The sequence below is a fragment of the Scyliorhinus torazame genome, chromosome 8 (genome assembly GCF_047496885.1).
Source record: "Scyliorhinus torazame isolate Kashiwa2021f chromosome 8, sScyTor2.1, whole genome shotgun sequence".
Lineage (NCBI taxonomy): Eukaryota > Metazoa > Chordata > Chondrichthyes > Carcharhiniformes > Scyliorhinidae > Scyliorhinus > Scyliorhinus torazame.
Window position 1 is genome coordinate 55,689,723 of NC_092714.1, and position 22,081 is coordinate 55,711,803.

The following is a 22,081-nucleotide window of genomic DNA, read 5'->3' on the forward strand; positions in this document are numbered from 1 at the left end:
CCTCAGAGAGCGCGGGTGAGCGCTGTTCCACACTGGTCCCCACAAACAGGGACCAGACGGAACTGCAACCGTGGGGGTCACCAAGAGGGTCAGAGGCCCCAAGATGCCTGCCCTTTGGGCAGGGTGATGCCCTGCACAGCTGGTGCCGCCTGGGTACACTGGCAATGCCACCTGGGTGCCAGCCTGGCACTGCCAATGTCCCCATGTGGCACTGCCAGGTTGGCAGTGACAAGCTGGCATTTTATGCGTGCGCCCGATAGGCCAAGGTTGCCCGGTGTGGGTGTTGGGGGGGTGGGGAGGCCGGGGATTGTTTTGTGGGCTTTGGTGATCGGGACGCCATTTAAAAATGGCATCCCAATCTCTCGCTATAATGGGGAGTGTTCCCGCGAGCAGAGCACCCCAATGTACAAATCGGGCTATGTGCGGCCAGGGCCGAGGCCCCTTTTTGAACGATTCAACACGAGTCGCGTTGAAGAGCCACGCGTTTCTCAGCACTGCGAGCACCAAGGAACACAGGGCTAAAGGTGCTCACTAGGGGACTTTGTTCCTTTTTGGGAAAAGCGTGCCCTGTCTGTGAATTAGGGCTATGACCGTTGATACTAGAGCCGACTATTGATTAACATTATTCCCACTTGAGAGCTCCTTCAAGTCAAATCACATTGAAAATTGTATATTTTCTTTCAGAACACAGGGAATCGTCTCCCAGATCAGGTAAATATATCATATGGGAAAGAAAAGCTTTCCGATAAAAATCATATTTGGAAATATTTCTGTAAAGTTCCTGTGTAATACCTGTAAATGTTCAAACTTCAGAAATGACAATAATGACGGAGCACACTTGGAGAATTTCTGACTTTTCTTGGATGTTTTAATGGTGGTGTTAATTTATTTCAATTAATTGAACAAATTATTATTTTAAAACGGCAAATGAAGGAAAGTTGTGCTTGCATATTAAGCCCTGAATGCAGCACCTCCCACAGTCACTTGTAGAGTCCCAGGGTCTGAGGATTTCTGCCCCAATATCCAACAAAACCTTAAAGTTTAAGAAATTTGTTTGATTATTTTTAGTGCTCGCGATCTAAATTTTCTGCGACTACTTTTGTAGTTTCTTATTTATTGACTTTCAGCATGCAGGAATATCATGGGAGAATTAGGTAAACAAGATCAACAATGCCTTTACAGATTTCAAATGAGTGCACTGCAGAGATGATAGATAATTCCCAGTGACCATCAAATGGCATAGCTGTTTCAACAGTGTAAAACCCCTACTATTAATCATAGAGCTATGTAGGAGTTATTGTCTTGGAGCCTACTTCTAATCATTGTGAATAACCTGTGCCTGCAAACCGTGGTTACAGAGTTGAATAGAGCATTCTCATCCCTGAGCAATTTTATCTGATTCAGTTCCATTCCACACTCTTTGAGTTCTGCTCCTCTACATCTCACAGTTCTCTTTGACCTTCCTGTGCCCTGGACTTTATGAAGTGGCAGCTCTTGGTTTCCTTCAAACTAGCCTTTTCTATCTGATAGTAGGTTACAGTTAATTCAGATCTCCATTCAAGTTATAACGATTGCTGAAATATATTCAAATCTTTGTTGTTTACCATTTAATGAGTTTGTGGGGCAATTTTATACATTGTGGTAAAGTACTTTTTAAAATTCTGTGCAATGATCATTTACACACAAATAGCACACAGTCAGATTCAATGCCACGGAATCAATACAGTTTTCATTTATTCCCATAATTTGGGTAGTGCTCGCAAGATGTAATTTATTTTCCATTCCTACGTGTCCGAGAACATGGCGGTGGGCCTTCTTCCAAGTATGTGTTTACTTAACGCTGAGCAGTTGGCTTGTAAGGCCACTTCGGAGAACATTAAGAATCAACCACAGTTTGTGACTCAAGTCACATGCAGTTCAGAACAAGTGTGGGCGGCCGCTTCCCTCTGTTAAGGACATTGTGAGTCAGCTCTCACAGTGATTTGTTCTGGCACTATCCCACAAGTTGCTAGATTTTCCATTTAATTCCAGAATTTACCTCAGCAGAATTTAAAATGATGGGGCTGGAATTTACGGCCCCGCGCTGGGCCTGCTTTCAGACGAGAGGCATGTAAATTATGAGGGGTGACAAGCTTGTTACCTTCCCGCCCACTCCCGAGCTGCCCCCATAACACAGTAAGTGTGTGGACGCCGGAATCAGCAGCCTGCCCACCATTTTTAAATAAATAATCAATTAACTGGAATAATACACTGCCGACGCCATTAAACAGACGGTATGGGCAAGATTTTTTTAAGGAAACTCATTTAAAGATGAGACTGCTGTGGATACATCCTACACGGGGCTTCAGGGACACCCCAACCCAAGGTGATACGTCTCCGCCTGGCCCCCAAGACCGCATACACCGACCCGCCTCACTCCCGTCCTCTGGCTCCCTGATCCATCCCCACCCAATACTCCTGACTTACTCTCTCCAAGATCTATATCCTCTCCATCAGTGGTCCTCCTTGCAGGCCAAGCAGATGCCCCAGGCGGGCATCCACTGGGGCCGGAGGCAAGCAAATTGTTTAAAAGATTTTTTAGAATTATTTTGGGATTCTCTGTCTCCTCCTCCATTTGAAAGACAAATGATTCAGGGGGCGATCCAATGATCACGCTGCGCCGGAAAAGCAGCTCGCTACGGCACAGCCTGGCTGATAGAAGACGGGAGACCCTGCTTCCGGGCTCACAATGCCTCGCGGGATCCGAAGCGATCTCCCGACACGTTGCAATGTAAATTCCGCTCGTTGCGGGCAGGATCAAGCTTATACAACACAAGGCACATTTTATAGCTATGTGTTTTGCGGCGCTGCGAGCGTCAGGAAGCACACGGCTAAACGCACTCGCCATGGGACTTTGTTCCCATTTAGTTGAATCGCGCCCTCAAATTTCTTGACGGCCCCAGGGCCCACTAGATTTAGGGTGTGATTTAATGGAAATGTTTATAAGTGTGGCAGTGAGCGGGAACTGCTGTGAGTTTCCCAACGCTTGGCCCAGCAAGGCCGTCACCGCGATAAAATGTTAATTGGTCCACTTAACAAGGCCCCACGGACTTCTCACCCCAAATCATGGTCCTGCTGGCTGATTCACCCAGACTGCGCTCGCCAGCCCCTGCTAACAAGAGAGGGCAGCACTTAAACCGCTCATGCACAGCCAACTCCACCCAGCTCAAAGCCATGCCATCGAGATAACCAGCCCCACGATTCGACAATGCCGACCTGGGCAGACTACTGGAAGCGGTAGAGGCCAGTTTTGGAGGGAAATAGTAGTGGTCAGGCTTCTCGTGAACACATTCTGGTGAGCACCACACAGTTGCAGATGCCCATCGGGTGGAGGCAGGAATGTTCAGACGAGACAGCAGTCGGAGGTCTGCCGGATCCCAGGGCCCAGCTGGGTCCCAGTCAGATGTTGAGCCTCTGGAACAGGGTTACTTGGAACTAATGCAAACTTTAGGGTTCGGCCGGGACATTCAGAGGGAGATGTCAGCGACACTCCAGCAGGTCCATAGTCGATTGAGGAGTCCCAGGGGCTACGGGCGCAGGAGATGTCGCCGGCAATATGTGACGCTGAGGCCAACACTGCTAAGGTGGCGACTTCAGTGGAGAGCCTGGTGCACGGCATCGGCACTGCAGAGTATGTCCTGGTCACTGGGGGACGTTCCAGTCACAGGTGGGAATTGCCAGGATGCTCCAGAGAATTTCCCAGTCACTGAGGACCATCGCCGAGGGCGTCGACACTGTACTGCAGACATCGGGGAGCCTCCAGGCTGGCAGAGCCAGGCAGACGGACTCGATCCTGCTGCCCCTCCATCCCAAGGTGAACTCCAGGACCCTATGGTAACGACCAGGAGGGGGGGGGGGCACTGGGTGTCAACCTGGAGCCATCCTACAGAGTGGCGACGGCAACCACTAGCTCCCCTGTGTTCCATCCCCCTGACAATGGCATGTCTCACAGTCAGCACCCGGTACAGTGCGACACAGTGGGGCATGTGCCTCCGGCCCAGAGACCCCAGAGGACACCCACCGGGGACATCGAAGGCCACAGGACGTAGTAAGCAGCTGGCTGCCTCCATCTCTGATGTGCATCCTGGGGACACACGTAGAAGCAGCGGTAGAGCATGGAAGGCTAACCATGTCGAGGATCACTGAGAGGGCACCGAGGGGCTGGGTCTGGGAGGGGTAGAGGATAGTGGGCGGCACCATCGGGAGAGTGGGGCAGACCTTGACCAATATGACACTTCTGGCACAATGTGGGCCGAGCACCAATCCCATGCCCCATTTCACCAGTCATTGGCTTACCCCCCACCCCCCCTCAGATTTAGGGTCAACCACGTTCCCTACATGGGTCACTTACTCAAAGACAATGGGCGGCACATTCCTCCAAAACCCCCAATATCTCCTAATGGGACCGATATGTAAAGCAACAGATCGTCCGCATATAGGAGTCTGTGCTCCACCCCTCCGCACTATCCCTTTCCAACCAAGTTGACGCTCTAAGCGCCATTGCCAGTGGCTCTATCACCAAGGCAAAGAGCAACGGGGAGAGTGGGTAACACTGCCTTGTCCCACAATGCAGCCCGAAATACCCCGAACTCACCCAGTTCGTCCTTACACTCGCTGCTGGCGCAAGACAACCGGACCCAACCCATAAACCCCTGTCCGAACCTAAACTGCCCCAGTACCTCCCACAAATATTTCCATTCTACCCTATCAAAGGCCTTCTCCATGTCCATAGCGACCGCCACCTCCACATTCCGTCCTTCCAAGGGCATCATTGTAACGTTCAGCAAACGCCCAACGTTAGCTGACAGATGCCTCCCCTTTACAAACATTGTCTGGTCTTCCCCTATCACCCCCGGAATACAGTCCTCAATCTGCGAGGCCAGAATCTTCGCCAATAGCTTGCTGTCTACGTTCAACAGTGATTTCCACACTGCTCCGGGTCCTTATCCTTCTTCAAAATTAAAGGTATTGAGGCCTGCGATAACGTGGGGAGGGGCTCCTGCTTCTCCCTCGCCTCATTAAATGTCTTTACCAGCAAGGGCCCCAGATTTTCCAAAAAGTTTTAATAAAATTCTACCGGGAAGCCTTCGGGGCTCGGGGCCTTCTGTAGGAATCTGTAATTTATGGAATCTTAACCTGTCGAACTACGCCAAGTTTGGGGGAAGCTTAGTTGATGAATCAAAGTCCTTGTGCAATACGACAAGTTGTAAGATTTGTAATATTTCTGGACTATGCCAAGTTGTTCGATTCCTTGTATTATTCGACTGTGTAAAGTTGAAGGAATTTATATTATCTCTGCTATTCGGTTACCAGTAGCACTTTGCGAATACTGGGACACAGCAGAAACTTCAGTTCAAACTTCTCAGGTGCCAAAAAGAATTGTTTTATTTGTAGTCGCTTGATTACAATTTGAAAGTCATTTAAAAGGCAATTCGTAGAAAATTCGAAGCTTTCAGAGAATTACAGACATTATCTTTTTTGCTTAGGCAGACAGCTCGAAAGTAACTTTTAAACGGTCAAAGTCTGGCAATGAAACATGAAAAGAGAGAGAGAGCTAATCTTCAGCTAAACTCAAACTCAAAGTCAAAAGTGCACTTCATCACTGACACAGACTGACAGACTGACAGGCTGACAGAACCCCCAAAAGACATCTCTCAAAACAAAAACCTTAACAGACAGACTAAGAGAATTAAAGACAGCAATTAAGGACAGACAACACAGCACAACACTCAAGAGACAACACAAAAGACAACACCCTAAAATGGCGGGGGGAAACTTTTCAGTTATACACTTTCATATCTGTCTTAAGCCATCGCACCACACCCCAATATAATCCTAATTGGTTTGGGTTAGACTCAAACACATTTGATTTGATGGCAAGCCGTCCATCTTCAATGTGCAACATCAGCTTTTTAATTGTTTCATGTCTACATGTTATGGAATGTGATATTCTGCTAATCTTTACCAGCAATAGACTGGTTGTAAACTGGCTTGGCTAATGTAACAATTGAGACTTCATATCGAGAAAGATTGAGTGAAATATATATGATTCAATGCTCTTACAAACTGCATTGGACTCCTGCCACCTCGTTGCCATGGAACTCAGTCCTTGTCCTTGACAATTAGCACAAGCAGTGTCAAATTGTCTTGCAACTGTGCTGTTATAATCTATAATGGAATTTTATGCATTTGCCAGAACAACGGACCTCAGTAAAAGTGAATTATGCTGTATAAATGGGTATTTAAAACTGGGGCTCAATATTTATGCTTAAACAGCAATCTTTTACCTATACTAGTTGTATTTGAAATACCTGGCTTCTACACCTTCCCTTCCTAGATTGCCCCCATACCCTCCATCACCTCCACCAGTCCAATGGGAGCCCGCAGCCCCTCCTCCACCCTGTGGAACTCCAACCTGTTCAGGAATCGCCATATTCCTCCCCCCCCCCCCCCCCCACCCGGGTCGGGGCTCCGATGCATAAACCCTCCTGTAAAACTCCTCAAATACCCTGTTCACTCACACCGGATCCAGTACCACTCTTCCTTTCTCGTCCTTCACCTTTCCAATCTCCCTCGCCGCCTCCTATTTCCTGAGTTGGTGGGCCAGCATCCTACTAGCCTTCTCCCTGTACTCATACACTGCCCCTCTGGGCCTCTGCAGCTGCCCGCCTTCCCCGTGGACACCAGCCAGAACTCCATCTGAAGCTTCTGCCTCTCCTTCAACAAGCCCGCCTCCAAGGCACCAAATACCTCCTGTCCACACGCAGAATTTCATCCACCAGCCTTGCCATCTCTGCTCGCTCCTCCTTCTCCCGATGGGCCCAAACTGATATGAACTCCCCCCTAACCACAGCGTTGAGTGCCTCCCACAGAATGGTGGCCGAGACCCCACCTGTAGCGTTTAGTTCCAGATACCGCCCCCCCCCCCCCCGATGGCGGGCCTTGGCTCTCACCCGCTCACACACCATCTTATTCGCTATCAACCCTACGTCCAGCCTCCACTGTGGGCGCTGCCCCCCCACCCCCAGGTCACTTGCAAGCCCATCCTAATGCGGTACGTGGTCTGAACCCACAATCGCCAAGTACCCTGAGTCGACGACCCCCGCCAATAACATCTTGCCCACCACAAAAAAAATCAATCCAAGAGTACACATGGGAGGAGTACCAGAACTCCCTCGCCCTCGGTCTCCCAAACCTCCACGTGTCCACCCCCATGTGCTCCATAAACCCCTTCAGCTCCTTTGCCTCCGCCGATACCCTCCTCGACCTCAGGATCGAACGGTCCAACCATGGGCTATGACCGTGTTAAAGTCCCCCCCCCCCCCGGTGTGAGTTCAGGTCCAGGATCTTCCTCAGCTCCGCCTCATAAACACCACATCGTCCCAATTTGGGGCATAAACTACTGGCATCCCCTCCAGCTTCTTCCCACTCACCATCACAAACCTTCCACATGAATCTGCTACTATATTCCCCACCTCAAATGCCACCCATTTATTTACCAACACCACCAACCCCCACGCCTTCATGTCTAATCCTCGAATGGAAGACTTTCCCTACCCACCCTTTCCTTAGCCTTGTCCGATCCCCAATCTTCAAATGTGTTTCTTGCAGGGCAGCACGGTGGCGCAGTGGGTTAGCCCTGTTGCCTCACGGCGCCGAGGTCCCAGGTTCGATCCTGGCTCTGGGTCACTGTCCGTGTGGAGTTAGCACATTCTCCCCGTGTTTGCGTGGGTTTCGCCCCCACCCCAAAGATGTGCAGGGTAGGTGGATTGGCCACGCTAAATTGCCCCTTAATTAGAAAAAATGAATTGGGTATTCTCAATGTATTTCATTTTAAATGTGTTTCTTGCAAAAAGGCCATGTCCGCCTTCAAGCTCCTCAGGTGCGTGAAAACACATGACCATTTAACTGGCCCATTCAGCCCCATCTCATTCCATGTGACCAACCTGGTTGGAGGGCACCTCATCTGCCTTGCCCATCACAATACCTTAACCAGGAACCGGTGAAGACGCACCAGCATCGCCCTCGGCCGCTCATTAGCCCTCGGCTTCCTCATCAGTGCCCTCTGCGCTCGGCCGACCTCCAAGGGCCGGTCAAACACCCCCTCCCCCATCACCTTTTCCAGCACCTTGGCTACTTACGAGCCAATGTCCGCTCCCTCAATTGTCTCTCACATCAGACCAACTTCAGCAACCAACGAGGTGAGCTGCTCCTCATGCTCCCCCACTGCGTCCTCCACTTTCTGAATAGCCTGGCCCTGGGACTCCAGTCTCTGTTCCACGCGGTCAATTCCCGCTTTTAACGGTTCCACCGCCAGGTGCTCCGTCGACCACTGGGCAGGCAAGGCCCTTTACCCTTCGCCATCTTGACCTGTGTCGCACGAAGATTCGCTAGCTCCAGCAGCTCCCTTCTTCTCAGCCCACTTCTGGTCCATGGATTCATCCACCAGCCACACCAGTGGACTTTAACTTTCTCCAGTCACTCCTGCACCTTTTTTCAATAAAACATCCATCCTACAAACGGGGAAAAGGTCCGAAAACTGCTTCGAGCGGGAGCTGCCAATTGTGCGACCACTCACTCCATGGCCGCCAACGGAAGCCTCCAGCTCTGAAATCTTTGACTGGAATGGTAAACAATATTTGGTCTTGGTGGACTTTTATTCCACTTTTATTCTGGGTGGTTTGAACTTGACTACCTGCCAAACGTGATGAGTAGCACAGTCATAGTCAAGCTCAGGAGATATTTTGCCACACATGACATCCCTCATAGACTCATGTCAGACAACACTCGCCAATTCGTCTCCACTGAATTTAAAAACTTTGCACACATGGGACTTTGAGTGTGTCACAAGCAGCCCCCTGTGCTCACAGTCCAAGGGCCTGGCAGAATGGGCAGTACAGTTAGCTATGCATCTTCTAGAGTAGTGTGCCCGAGACCACACAGGTTACTGTGCTGCACTCCTCAGCCTGTGAAACATGCTATGACAGGGTCTGCCCTCATCAGCGCAACCACTATTCTCCAGGCGCACCAGAACTACAATTCCTATTGCCAAGGCTCTTATGCAGCCCAAACTCAAAGCCAATGTGAGTCATGCAACGCTGATCACGAGGGAAAATGCAATGATTACAATGCCCGCTGACTCAGCCCTCTAACACTTTGGCAATCGGTCAGGATCCAGACGACATGCGGGAACGACAAGTTGTTGGTGGTACACAGCCGTGCCCTGCAGCCAAACAGTTATGTGGCAGCCTCGGATGGTACCTACTATGTACAAAACCAGCATTACCTACTACAGGTATCAGAACCTGCAGAACAAATGCCACAGTGCCCCAGCCATCCAGCCTACATTACAGGCCCCTACACTAGTGGATATGGAGGCTCTTCCAAAGGTGAACGCAGAAAGCCCTGCACCCACTGGTCGCACCAAAGGAAGACCCCAGGTCATCCATGATGAGGACACCAGCCCGAGAACAGCACAGGCAACAGGCAGAACCATATGCCCAAGGCATACAAACAAACCAAACACAAGGTTCCAGGGCTACGTCACCATCAAGTCTACAACTGGCCTTCATATTTCTTCTTTGAAACAACAAAATGGTGGTGGAGGAGGGGGAAATAGGGGGAAGGACACATGATGGGCTATGGGCCAGATACAACAGCTTAATCCATATGTCACCCTAAGTCAATACTTATGTATTGTTAGCCTGAACAATCTGTATGTTCTGAAATGGTTTGCACGACTTCCGGTTACGGCGATGACCAGCTAAGCCACACGTTTCGGCAGCTCCAGCTCGAACGGACCTTCGAGCTCTTTTAAGAGCCCCAACGGGGAATTTTTTCGGGACAAAAACCGGTGTGGGGTGAGACAACAGGGAGTCCCCCCCTCCCCAGCGAAAAAGAAAAATATCGGCGGAGCCGGCCAGATCTCGGAGAATTCTCGAGGGCAGTGGCAGAAGGAAGAAAGGAGCAAGATGGCGGCGGAGGGAGCCCAGGCGACATGGGGGCCGGACCAAGACGAATCTTTGAGACGGTGTGTGGAGCTGCTTAAAAAGGAGATGCTGGCCCCGATGCTACAGGCAATTGAGGGGCTTAAGGAGACACAAAAGACCAAGGAGATAGAACTCCGTGTGGTGGAGCAGAAGGTGACTGACAATGAGGACGAGATCCTGGGCCTGGCGGTCAAAACGCAGACGCACGAGGCGCTCCATAAGAAGTGCATCGAAAGGATTGAAGTCCTAGAAAACAGATCACGGAGAAAGAACCTCCGGATCCTGGGTCTCCCCGAGGGAGTGGAAGGGGCTGACGGCGGGGCTTATGTGAGCACGATGCTACGCTCGCTAATGGGAGCTGAGGCCCCCTCGGGCCCCTTGGAAGTGGAAGGGGCCCATCGGGTCCCTGCGAGGAGACCAAAGGCGGGAGAACCACCTAGGGCGATGATCGTGCGATTTCACCGCTTCAATGATAGAGAGGCGGTTCTGAGATGGGCCAAGAAGGTACGGAGTAGCAGATGGGAGAATGCGGTGGTACGGGTGTACCAGGATTGGAGTGCGGAGGTGGCGAGAAGGAGGGCGAGCTTCTATCGAGCCAAGGAGGTGCTGCACAAGAAGAAAATGAAGTTCGGGATGTTGCAGCCGGCGCGACTGTGGGTCACGCACCAGGAGAGGCATCACTACTTCGAAACGGCGGAAGAAGCATGGACCTTTATTAAAGACGAGAAACTGGATCAGAACTGAGGGACTGATGTTGGAGGGGAAATGACAATGCTGATGTATATAGAAATGTAAATTGGGGAGGGGGGGACATTGAGAAATGTGGGCGCCGGTTGGGGGGAAGAAGAGACTCAGGCGGGGGATGGGGAATGGGAGTGGGGCAGCAGAGGGAGCTGCGCCACAAGGGGCGGGACGGCTCAAGAGAACACAAGGTTTATTTTTCTTGTTCCCGCGCCAGAAAGATGATGGCGGGAAGATAGGCGCAAGGTAGATGGGAGTTCCCCACACGGGGGGGTCAAGGAGAGAGCGGGAGAAGCCGGGGTCAGTTGAAGTCAGCTGACTTTCGGAAGCAATATGGGGGGAGTAACCATGCTAGATGGGGATCTAGCGGGGAGAGGGGGAGGGGCGAAGGGGGGGGAGGGGGGGGATAACTGGGTTGCTGCTGCGGAGATCGAGAAGGAACTGTAAAAGAAAAGGTGGTCGGGGCGGGAATGCACCGCCTGGGGGACGGGTGGGTGCGCGGAACCGGGACGTGGGACTGGCCCAGAGAGGGCGATGGCTAGTCGACAGGGGAGGGGGGCAGGCAGCCCCCCAGTCCTGCTGATCACGTGGAATGTGAGAGGCCTAAATGGGCCGATTAAGAGGGCCCGAGTGGACTTCCGGTTGCGGCGATGACCAGCTAAGCCGCACGTTTCGGCACCTCCCGTTTCAACGGACTTTTGGGCTGTTATCGGGAGCCCCAACGGAAATTTTTTGCGGCCAAACCCAGTGTGAGGTGACAAAGGAAGGAGTCCCCCCAGGTGTGGATGGAAAGGAGCGACAGTAGTGGCCAGATTGCGGAGGATCCTTTGGAGCAGCGGCAGAGAAGAGAAGGGAGAAGCAAGATGGCGGCCGAGGGAGCCCAGATGGTATGGGGCCTGGAACAGCAGGAGTTCCTCCAATGATGTGTGGAGGAGCTCAAGAAAGAGGTGCTGGCGCCGATGTTACTGGCAATCGAGGGACTAAAGGAAACACAAAAGGTCCAGGCGATGGGAGCTCTGTGGAGTGAAGGCAAAGGCAGCCGAGAACAAAGACGAGATACAGGGCCTGGTGGTAAAAACGGAGACGCACGAGGCACTACACAAGAGGTGCATAGAAAGGCTGGAAGCCCTGGAGAACAGCTCGAGGAGGAAGAACCTACGGATTTTAGGTCTCCCCGAAGGAGCAGAGGGAGCTGATGCTGGGGCGTATGTGAGTACGATGCTCCATACTCTAATGGGAGCTGAGGCCCCAACGGGCCCCCTGGAAGTGGAGGGAGCGTACCGGGTCCTCATGAGAAGACCAAAGGCAGGGGAAACACCAAGAGCAATAGTGGTGAAGTTCCATCGCTACAGGGACAGGGAGATGGTCCTGAGCTGGGCTAAGAAGACACGGAGTAGCAAGTGGGAGAACGCGGTGATACGCGTGTATCAAGACTGGAGTGCGGAGGTGGCGAGAAGGAGGGCGAGTTTCAACCGGGCCAAGGCGGTGCTCCACAGGAAGAAAGTCAAATTTGGGATGCTGCAGCCGGCGAGATTGTGGGTCACACATCAGGGCAAACACCACTACTTCGAGAAGGGGGAGGAGGCATGGACATTCATTCAGGAAGAGAAATTGGACTAGACTTGACAAACTGACGCCCGGAGAGGGGTAGCGAGGTGGTGACTCAGAAATGTAAAGTGGGGAGAGGGGAGGGCTAATACGTAAGAATGTTGGACGGGGAATTTTTCTCCCCCCGATGTGGGGGACATGAAGAAATGTGGGCGCCGGTGGAAAAGGGGACAGGGAAGGGGAATGAGGGAACTGCGCCATTAGGGGCGGGGCCGAGAGGAAGGCGCGGGTATTTTCCCGCGCTATGGAAACTATGGCGGGAAAAAGGGCGCAGGAGGGAAGGGAGCCTCACACGCAGGGAGGTCAAAGGATGAACGGGGGAAGCCGAGGTCAGCCAGAGTTAGCTGACTTCTGGAAGCAATATGGGGGAAGTAATCAAGCTAGAGGGGGATCTGGGGGGGGGGATTAACTGGGTTGCTGCTGCTGAGAGTAAGGGGGAGCTGATACGAGACGAGATGGTCGGGACGGGAGGGCGCCGTCTGGGGGACAGACGGGTGCGTGAGACCTGGGTGAGGAGATGGTTTAAAAAGGGGGATGGCTAGTCGACGAGGGGGGGGGGGGGGAATGGCCCCCCAACCCGGCTGATCACGTGGAATGTGAGAGGTTTAAATGGGCCGATTAAGAGGGCAAGGGTGTTTGCGCACTTAAAGAGACTGAAGGCGGACGTAGTTATGCTCCAGGAGACGCACCTGAAGTTGGCGGATCAGGTTAGACTAAGGAAAGGATGGGTGGGACGGGTATTCCACTCACGGTTGGACGCGAAAAACAGAGGGGTGGCAATACTGGTGGGGAAACGTGTATCGTTCGAGGCTAAGACCATAGTGGTGGATAGTGGGGGCAGGTACGTGATGGTGAGTGGCAGATTGCAGGGTGAGGCGGTTGTGCTGGTGAACGTATACGCCCCGAACTGGGATGACGCGGGATTCATGAAGCGAATGCTGGGACATGTCCCGGACCTGGAGGTGGGAAACTTGTTAATGGGGGGGGGGACTTTAACATAGTGCTTGACCCAGGGCTGGACCGGTCCAGATCCAGGACCGGGAGAAGGCTGGCAGCGGCCAAGGTGCTTAAGGGATTCATGGAGCAAATGGGGGGAGTAGATCCGTGGAGGTTCGCCAGACCGATGGGTAAAGAGTTTTCCTTTTTCTCCCACATCCACAAGGTATATTCCCGGATAGACTTTTTAGTTTTGGGAAGGGCACTGATCCCGAGGGTGGCAGGAACGGAGTACTCGGCCATAGCCGTTTCCGATCACGCCCCGCATTGGGTGGAGCTGGAACTAGGAGAGGAAAGGGACCAGCGCCCACTCTGGCGATTAGACATGGGACTACTGGCGGATGAGGGGGTATGCGGAAGGGTGAGGGGATGTATCGAAAGATACCTGGAGGTCAATGATGATGGGGGGGTCCAGGTGGGAGTTGTATGGGAAGCGCTGAAGGCGGTGGTTAGAGGAGAGCTGATTTCCATCAGAGCCCACAAGGGGAAACAAGAGGGCAAAGAAAGAGAGAGATTAGTAGGGGAAATTTTGAGGGTGGATAGGAAGTATGCGGAGGCACCAGACGAAGGGCTATACAGGGAAAGACAAAGATTACAGACGGAGTTTGACCTGCTGACCACGGGAAAGGCAGAGACACAGTGGAGGAAGGCACAGGGGATACAATATGAATATGGGGAAAAGGTGAGCCGGCTGCTGGCCCAACAACTTGGGAAGAGGGGGGCGGCGAGAGAGATTGGAGGAATTAGGGACGAAACGGGAAAGATGGAGCAGAGAGCAGGGAAAGTGAACGAGGTGTTCAAGACATTCTATGAGAGTCTGTACAAGTCACAACCCCCGGAGGGGAAAGAGGGAATGATACACTTTTTGGACCAGCTAGAGTTCCCGAGGGTGGAGGGGCAGGAGGTGGCAGGTCTGGGGGCGCAGATTGAGGTGGATGAGGTGATCAAAGGAATTGTGAACATGCAAGCAGGGAAGGCCCCGGGACCAGATGGATTCCCGGTGGAGTTTTATAGGATGTATATGGACCTGTTGGCCCCGCTTTTGGCGAGAACCTTTAATGAGGCTAAGGAAAGGGGGACATTACCCCCGACAATGTCGGAGGCGATGATATCGCTAATTCTGAAACGAGACAAAGACCCGCTGCAGTGCGGGTCATACAGGCCCATCTCCCTCCTAAACGTAGACGCCAAACTGCTGGCCAAAGTGATGGCGACAAGGATAGAGGATTGTGTCCCAGGGGTGGTACATGACGACCAGACAGGGTTTGTTAAGGGGAGACAATTGAAAGCCAATGTACGAAGGTTGCTGGGGGTGATGATGATGCCCCCACCGGAGGGGGAGGCACAGATAGTGGTGGCAATGGATGCAGAGAAGGCATTCGATAGGGTGGAGTGGGACTATTTGTGGGAGGTGCTGAAGAGATTTGGGTTCGGGGAGGGGTTCATTAGATGGGTTAGACTCTTGTACGCGGCCCCGGTGGCAAGCGTCGTTACAAACAGGCAAAGATCGGGATACTTTCGATTACAGAGGGGTACAAGACAAGGGTGCCCCCTGTCCCCGTTACTGTTCGCGTTGGCAATTGAACCATTGGCCATAGCGCTGAGCGACTCTAAGAAGTGGAGGGGGGTGCTTAGAGGGGGAGAGGAACATCGAGTGTCACTATATGCAGACGATTTGCTGCTATATGTGGCGGACCCGGTAGAGGGGATGCCAGAGGTAATGCAGATACTCAGGGAGTTCGGAGAGTTCTCGGGATACAAATTAAATATGGGAAAGAGCGAACTTTTTGTGATGCACCCCGGGGAACAGAGGAGGGGGATAGATGCTCTGCCGTTGAGGAGAGTAGCAAGGAATTTTCGATACCTGGGGATTCAGGTGGCCAGGAACTGGGGAACCCTACATAAACTTAACCTGAAGCGATTGGTAGAGCAGACGGAGGAGGACTTTAAGAGGTGGGATATGGTGCCCCTGTCATTGGCGGGCAGATTACAGGCGGTTAAAATGGTGGTCCTCCCGAGGTTCCTTTTCGTGTTTCAGTGCCTCCCCATACTGATTACAAAGGCCTTCTTCAAAAAAATAGACAGGAGCATTATGAGCTTTGTGTGGGCGGGAAAGACCCCGAGGGTAAAGAGGGGGTTCCTGCAGCGCAGTAGGGACAGAGGGGGATTGGCATTGCCGAGTCTGAGTGACTACTATTGGGCCGCCAATGTGCCGATGGTCTGTAAGTGGATGAGGGAAGAAGAAGGTGCGGCGTGGAAAAGGTTGTAGATGGCGTCCTGTAAGGGAACGAGCCTAAAAGCGCTGGCGACGGCGCCGCTACCGTTCTCCCCGAAAAGGTATACCACAGATCCAGTGGTGGTGGCGACCTTGAAGATCTGGGGGCAGTGGAGACGACATAGTGGAGTGACGAGTGCCTCGGTGTGGTCCCCAATAAGGAATAACCACAGGTTCGTCCCGGGGAGGATAGATGGGGGATTTCAATGTTGGCAGCGAGCAGGAATTAGGAAGCTGAAGGACCTGTTTGTAGACGGGACGTTTGCGAGTTTGGGAGCATTGGAAGAAAAATATAAGTTGCCACCAGGGAATGCTTTCCGATACATGCAAGTGAGGGCATTTATGAGGCAACAGGTGAGGGAATTTCCACGGCTCCCGACGCAAGGGGTCCAGGATAGAGTGATTTCAGGGGCATGGGTTGGAGAAGGTAAAGTGTCCGAAATATACAGGGAGATGAGAGATGAAGGGGAGGCGATGGTAGAGGAGCTGAAGGGAAAATGGGAAGAGGAGCTGGGGGAAGAGATTGAGGAGGGGCTGTGGGCAGATGCCCTAAGTAGGGTAAATTCCTCGTCCTCGTGTGCCAGGCTTAGCCTGATTCAATTTAAGGTTCTACACAGAGCGCATATGACGGGAGCAAGACTGAGCAGGTTTTTTGGGGTGGAGGACAGGTGTGGGAGGTGCTCGGGAAGCTCGGCGAACCACACTCACATGTTCTGGTCGTGTCCGGTTCTGCATGAGTTCTGGGAGGGTGTGGCAAGAGTGATCTCAAAGGTGGTGGGGGTCCGGGTCAAACCAAGCTGGGGGTTGGCTATATTTGGGGTTGCAGAAGAACCGGGAGTGCAGGAGGCGAAAGAGGCCGACGTTTTGGCCTTTGCGTCCCTAGTAGCCCAGCGAAGGATTCTACTTGTGTGGAAAGAAGCAAAGCTCCCGGGCCTGGAGGCCTGGATAAACGACATGGCAGGGTTCATAAGACTGGAACGAATAAAATATGCGTTAAGAGGATCGGCTCAGGGGTTCACCAGGCGGTGGTAACCGTTCCTTGACTATCTCGCGGAACGATAATGGAAAAACAGAAAAGACAGCAGCAGCAACCCAGGGGGGAGGGGGGAGTGGGGGGGGGGGGGGGGGGGGGGAGGGAGGGGGGGGGGGGGGGAGGATTATTCCGTGTTCTTGTTTTTTCTTAGTTAGTTGTTGATATTTGCTTTTTGTTTATTTCTTTTTCCATCTGTTGTTAGTTTAATATATTATTTAAATAACGTTTAATGTATATTCCTTTATTAAGTTGTAAAAACGGAAAATCTTTGTTTGAAAAACTTCAATAAAATATATAAGTGCGTGAGTGTTCGCGCACTTAAAAGGACTGAAGGCAGACGTGGCCATGCTTTCTGAGACGCATCTGAAGGTGGCGGACCAGGTTAGGTTAAGGAAAGGATGGGTGGGACACAAAGAATAGGGGGGTGGCCATATTGGTGGGGAAACGGGTGTCATTCGAGGCTTGGAACATTGTAGCGGACAGCGGTGGCAGATATGTGATGGTGAGCGGCAGACTGCAGGGAATGGAGGTCGTGTTGGTTAATGTATATGCCCCAAATTGGGATGATGCGGGATTTATGAAGCGGATGCTGGGACGCATCCCGGACCTGGAGGTAGGAAACCTGATAATGGGAGGGGACTTCAACACCATGCTGGACCCAGGGTTAGATAGATCTAGATCTAGGACCAGAAGAAGGCCGGCAGCGGCCAAGGTGCTTAGGGGGTTTATGGACCAAATGGGGGAAGTGGATCCGTGGCGATTTGTTAGGCCGATGGCAAAAGAGTTCTCCTTTTTCTCCCATGTCCATAAGGTGTACTCCCGGATAGATTTCTTTGTTTTGGGAAGGTCACTGATTTCGAGGGTGGAAGGGACGGAGTACTCGGCCATAGCTGTTTCAGATCATGCCCCACACTGGGTGGACCTGGAACTAGGAGAGGAGAGGGAGCAGCGTCCACTCTGGCGACATGATGTGGGATTACTGGCGGATGAGGGAGTCTGCGGAAGGGTGTGTGGATGTATCGAAGGATACCTGGAGGCCAACGACGACGGGGAGGTCCGAGTGGGAGTAGTATGGGAAGCACTAAAAGCGGTGGTCAGGGGAGAGTTGATCTCCATCAGGGCTCACAAGGGGAAAACGGAGGCCAAAGAAAGGGAAAGACTACTGGGGGAGATTTTGAGGGTAGATAAAAAATATGCGGAGGCCCCGGATGAAGGACTATACAGGGAGAGGCGACAACTCCAGATGGAGTTCGATCTGCTCACCACAGGGAGGGTGGAGGCACAGTGGAGGAAGGCACAGGGGATGAGATACGAATATGGGGAAAAGGCGAGTCGCCTGTTGGCCCACCAGCTGCGAAAGAGGACAGTGGCGAAGGAGACAGGGGGAGTTAGGGATGAAACGGGAGCCACGGTGCGGAGAGCAGGGAAGATAAACGAGGTGTTTAAGACCTTTTACGAGCGGCTATATAGGTCCCAACCCCCAGAGGGAAAAGAGGGGATGCAGCAGTTTCTGGACCAACTAAGGTTCCCGAAGGTGGAGGAGCAGGAGGTGGCAGGCCTGGGGGCGCCAATTGGGGTGGACGAGGTGACCAAAGGGCTGGGGAACATGCAGGCAGGGAAGGCCTCGGGACCAGATGGGTTCCCGGTGGAATCCTATAGAAAATATGTGGGCTTGTTGGCCCCACTGCTGGTACGTACCTTTAACGAGGCCAGAGAAGGGGAGACCCTACCCCCGACAATGTCGGAGGCGACGATATCACTAATCTTGAAGCGAGATAAAGATCCGCTGCAGTGCGGGTCCTATAGGCCTATCTCATTGATAAATGTGGACGCCAAGTTGCTGGCAAAGGTGCTGGCATCGAGGATAGAGGATTGTGTCCCGGGGGTGGTGCACAAAGACCAGACAGGGGTCGTAAAGGGGAGACAACTAAATGTCAACATGCAACAGCTATTAGGGGTGATAATGATGCCCCCAGCAGAGGGGGAGGCAGCGATAGTGGCGGCAATGGATGCAGAGAAGGCATTTGATAGGGTGGAGTGGGAGTATCTATGGGAGGTGCTGAGGAGGTTCGGGTTCGGGGAGGGTTGTCAGCTGGGTTAAACTCCTCTATGGGGCCCCAACGGCAAGTGTGGTCACAAATCGGCAAAGGTCGGAGTATTTTTGACTACACAGGGGAACAAGACAGGGATGCCCGCTGTCCCCATTACTGTTTGCGCTGGCAATTGAACCACTGGCCATAGAGCTGAGAGACTCCAGAAAATGGAGAGGGGTGGTTAGAGGGGGAGGGGAACACCGAGTGTCACTCTATGCGGATGACCTACTGCTGTATGTGACAGATCCAGTGGGGGGGATGACAGAGGTCATGCAGATATTGAGGGAGTTTGGAGATTTCTCGGGTATAGGCTTAACATGGGAAAGAGTGAGCTTTTTGTGATACACCCTGGGGACCAGAGTAGAGGGATAGATGGCCTACCGCTAAGGAGAGTGGAAAGAAACTTCCGATACCTGGGGATTCAGATAGCCAGGAGCTGGGGAACCTTACACAGACTCAATCTGACACGGCTGGTGGAACAAATGGAAGAGGATTTCAAAAGGTGGGACATGCAGCCGCTGTCACTGGCGGGCAGAGTGCAGGCAATTAAGATGATGGTCCTCCCGAGGTTCCTATTTGTGTTCAAATGTCTCCCTATACTGATCACTAAGGCCTTCTTTAAAAAAAATAGATAGGAGCATCACGAGCTTCGTGTGGGCAGGGAAGGCCCCGAGGGTAAGGAGGGGGTTCCTACAACGTAGCAGAGACAGAGGGGGACTGGCGTTGCCGAATTTGGGCGACTACTATTGGGCCACCAACGTGGCGATGATTCGTAAATGGATGACAGAGGGAGAGGGAGCGGCATGGAAAAGGTTGGAGATGAAGTCCTGCAAAGGGACGAGCTTGAAGGCGCTGGTGATGGCGCCATTACCGCTCTCCCCGAAAAAGTTTACCACGAACCCAGTGGTGGCGGCAACATTAAGTATCTGGGGGCAATGGAGGCGACAGAAGGGTGTGCTGGGAACCTCGGTGTGGTCCCCGATCAGGAACAACCATAGGTTTGCCCCAGGGAGGCTGGACAGAGGATTCCAGAGCTGGCACCGGGCAGGAATCAGGAGAGTGGGAGAATTATTATAGATGGGACGTTTGCGAGTTTGGGAGCGCTTGAGGAAAAGTATGAGCTGCCCCTGGGAAATACCTTTAGGTATATGCAGGTGAGAGCGTTCACGAGACAACTGGTGAGGGAATTTCTGCTGCTCCCGACACAAGGGATCCAGGACAGGGTGCTTTCGGGGGTGTGGGTCGGGGAGGGCAAAGTGTCAGAGATATTCCGGGAGATGAGAGAAGAGGGGGAGGAGCTGGTGGACGAACTGAAGGGAAAATGGGAAGAAGAGCTCGGGGAGGAGATTGAGGAGGGTTTGTGGGCTGATGCCCTAAGCAGGGTAAATTCCTCTTCCTCGTGTGCCAGGCTTAGCCTGGTACAATTTAAGGTGCTACATAGAGCACACATAACGGGAGTGAGGTTGAGCAGGTTCTTCGGAGTGGAGGACAAGTGTGGGAGGTGCGGGGGAAGCCCGGCGAACCACACACATATGTTTTGGCCGTGTCCGGCACTGGAGGGGTATTGGAGGGGAGTGACGGGAGTGATCTCGAAGGTGGTGAAGGTCCGGGTCAAGCCAGGCTGGGGGTTAGCTATATTTGGAGTAGCGGATGAGCCGGGAGTGCAGGAGGCGAAAGAGGCCGATGTTGTGGCCTTTGCGTCCCTAGTAGCCCGGCGTAGGATTTTACTCATGTGGAAGGAAGCGAAACCCCCCGGACTGGAGGCCTGGATAAACGATATGGCGTGGTTCATAAAACTGGAGCGGATGAAGTTTGCGCTGAGAGGATCGGCTCAAGGGTTCACCAGGCGGTGGCAACCGTTCCTCGACTATCTAGCGGAATGTTAGGGGGAAGATAGATAGCCGGCAGCAGCAGCCCGGGGGTGGGGGGGGGTAAATTGTTTGTGTTCTAGATGGGGAGAGGGGGTGGGGGAGCATTGCTTTGTGTTATTTGGTTAGTTTACTATATTATTTAAACCATGTTATATAGCAGGTATCATGCTACCATTTTTGTTGATTTGTAAGGGAAAAAATTGTGTTTGAAAACTTTAATAAAATATATATATTTTTTATATGAAATGGTTTGCACACAGTTACTGTTCGCGCACATTGCTACATCTCAGTGCCACCGTCCCATCTCAACAGGGAAGATGTAGACCAAATGGTACATGATGACACAACTACTTAAAGGGTCACGCATTGCAAGCGCTGGGATTTTCCCTGGAGCGCGGGCAGAGTAGAAACGCGTAATAACTGCTCAAAGTGCTGAATAAACTATTGTTGTTCCATGTCCTTGGTCACCAGTCATTGAAACACAGCCCGTCTACTGTAATTACTGCACCTGATATTGATGTACCATCAATGATCACGAGACGAAAATGGTGAAACTATTGAGGCTTTATTGCACAAGATGTTGAGCCTCCTCCAGCTGGAACCAGAATGGAAGCAATGCAGGAGAGCACACACTTTTATACAGCGCCTGCTGGGAGGAGCCAGCAGGCTGGGATTTACTGTGGTACCTGTAGTAGCAATACCGTAATACGCGTAGTGTGTTACCAGTGGTGTTTACCCCAGGTACCTATATATATGCTCCTAAAATCAAGAGCATTTGATTGAGCAGTAATAATTGTAAATACTATTGGAATTAAATATATTTTGTGCCAACATGGGCCTTCATTTGTTTTCCATGCAACAAAATGGAAACAATGCTTTACAGATGTACATTCATTTACTTTACTCAGTAAATAATTGAGACTTGTTATTTATTTTATTTTTTAGGAGCTGGGAATGCAACATGTCTGCACCAACATAGAATCAGTGAAAATGTACTTATTACAATAATTGTGAATCTTGCGATATATGCTTTGATTATGACTGTCCTTACATTAGTTTGCTGGGTAAGTTGGTTTGCACTATCTTAATCTTACATATCCAGATTATGGGGTATTTATACTGAAATTTTAATGATAGAAAAGTCTTGTCAGTTGATAATATCATGACCATTAGTTCCATCGGAATCACTTGAAAGGTTGAGTTATTTTGAGATTTAGTTTGACACATGTTCACATTGAAATAACATTACGGTCACCAGGCCTGCCTAGTGGTATTTTACTCATTAATTAAGTTAATATAAATTAGAATAGAACACCAAATTATTCTGTCATGTCATGTGAGCATTGCTGGCATGGCCAGGATTGGTTGCTCATCCTTAATTGCTCTTGAAAAAATGGTGGTGAGCTGCCTTCTTGAACCATTGCAGTCCATCTGAT

The 22,081-nt window shown here is 51.7% G+C and overlaps 1 long non-coding RNA gene across 1 annotated transcript in view; it reads left to right on the forward strand.

Moving 5' to 3' along the window:
• Positions 1-21,687, forward strand: part of LOC140428739 (uncharacterized) — a 33,778-nt gene extending 12,091 nt beyond the window's left edge. The window contains exons 2-3 of the long non-coding RNA XR_011948846.1: positions 685-711; positions 21,591-21,687. This is a non-coding gene — a long non-coding RNA (uncharacterized lncRNA). The remainder of the gene's footprint in view (positions 1-684; positions 712-21,590) is intronic.
• The last annotated feature ends 394 nt before the right edge of the window (positions 21,688-22,081 follow it).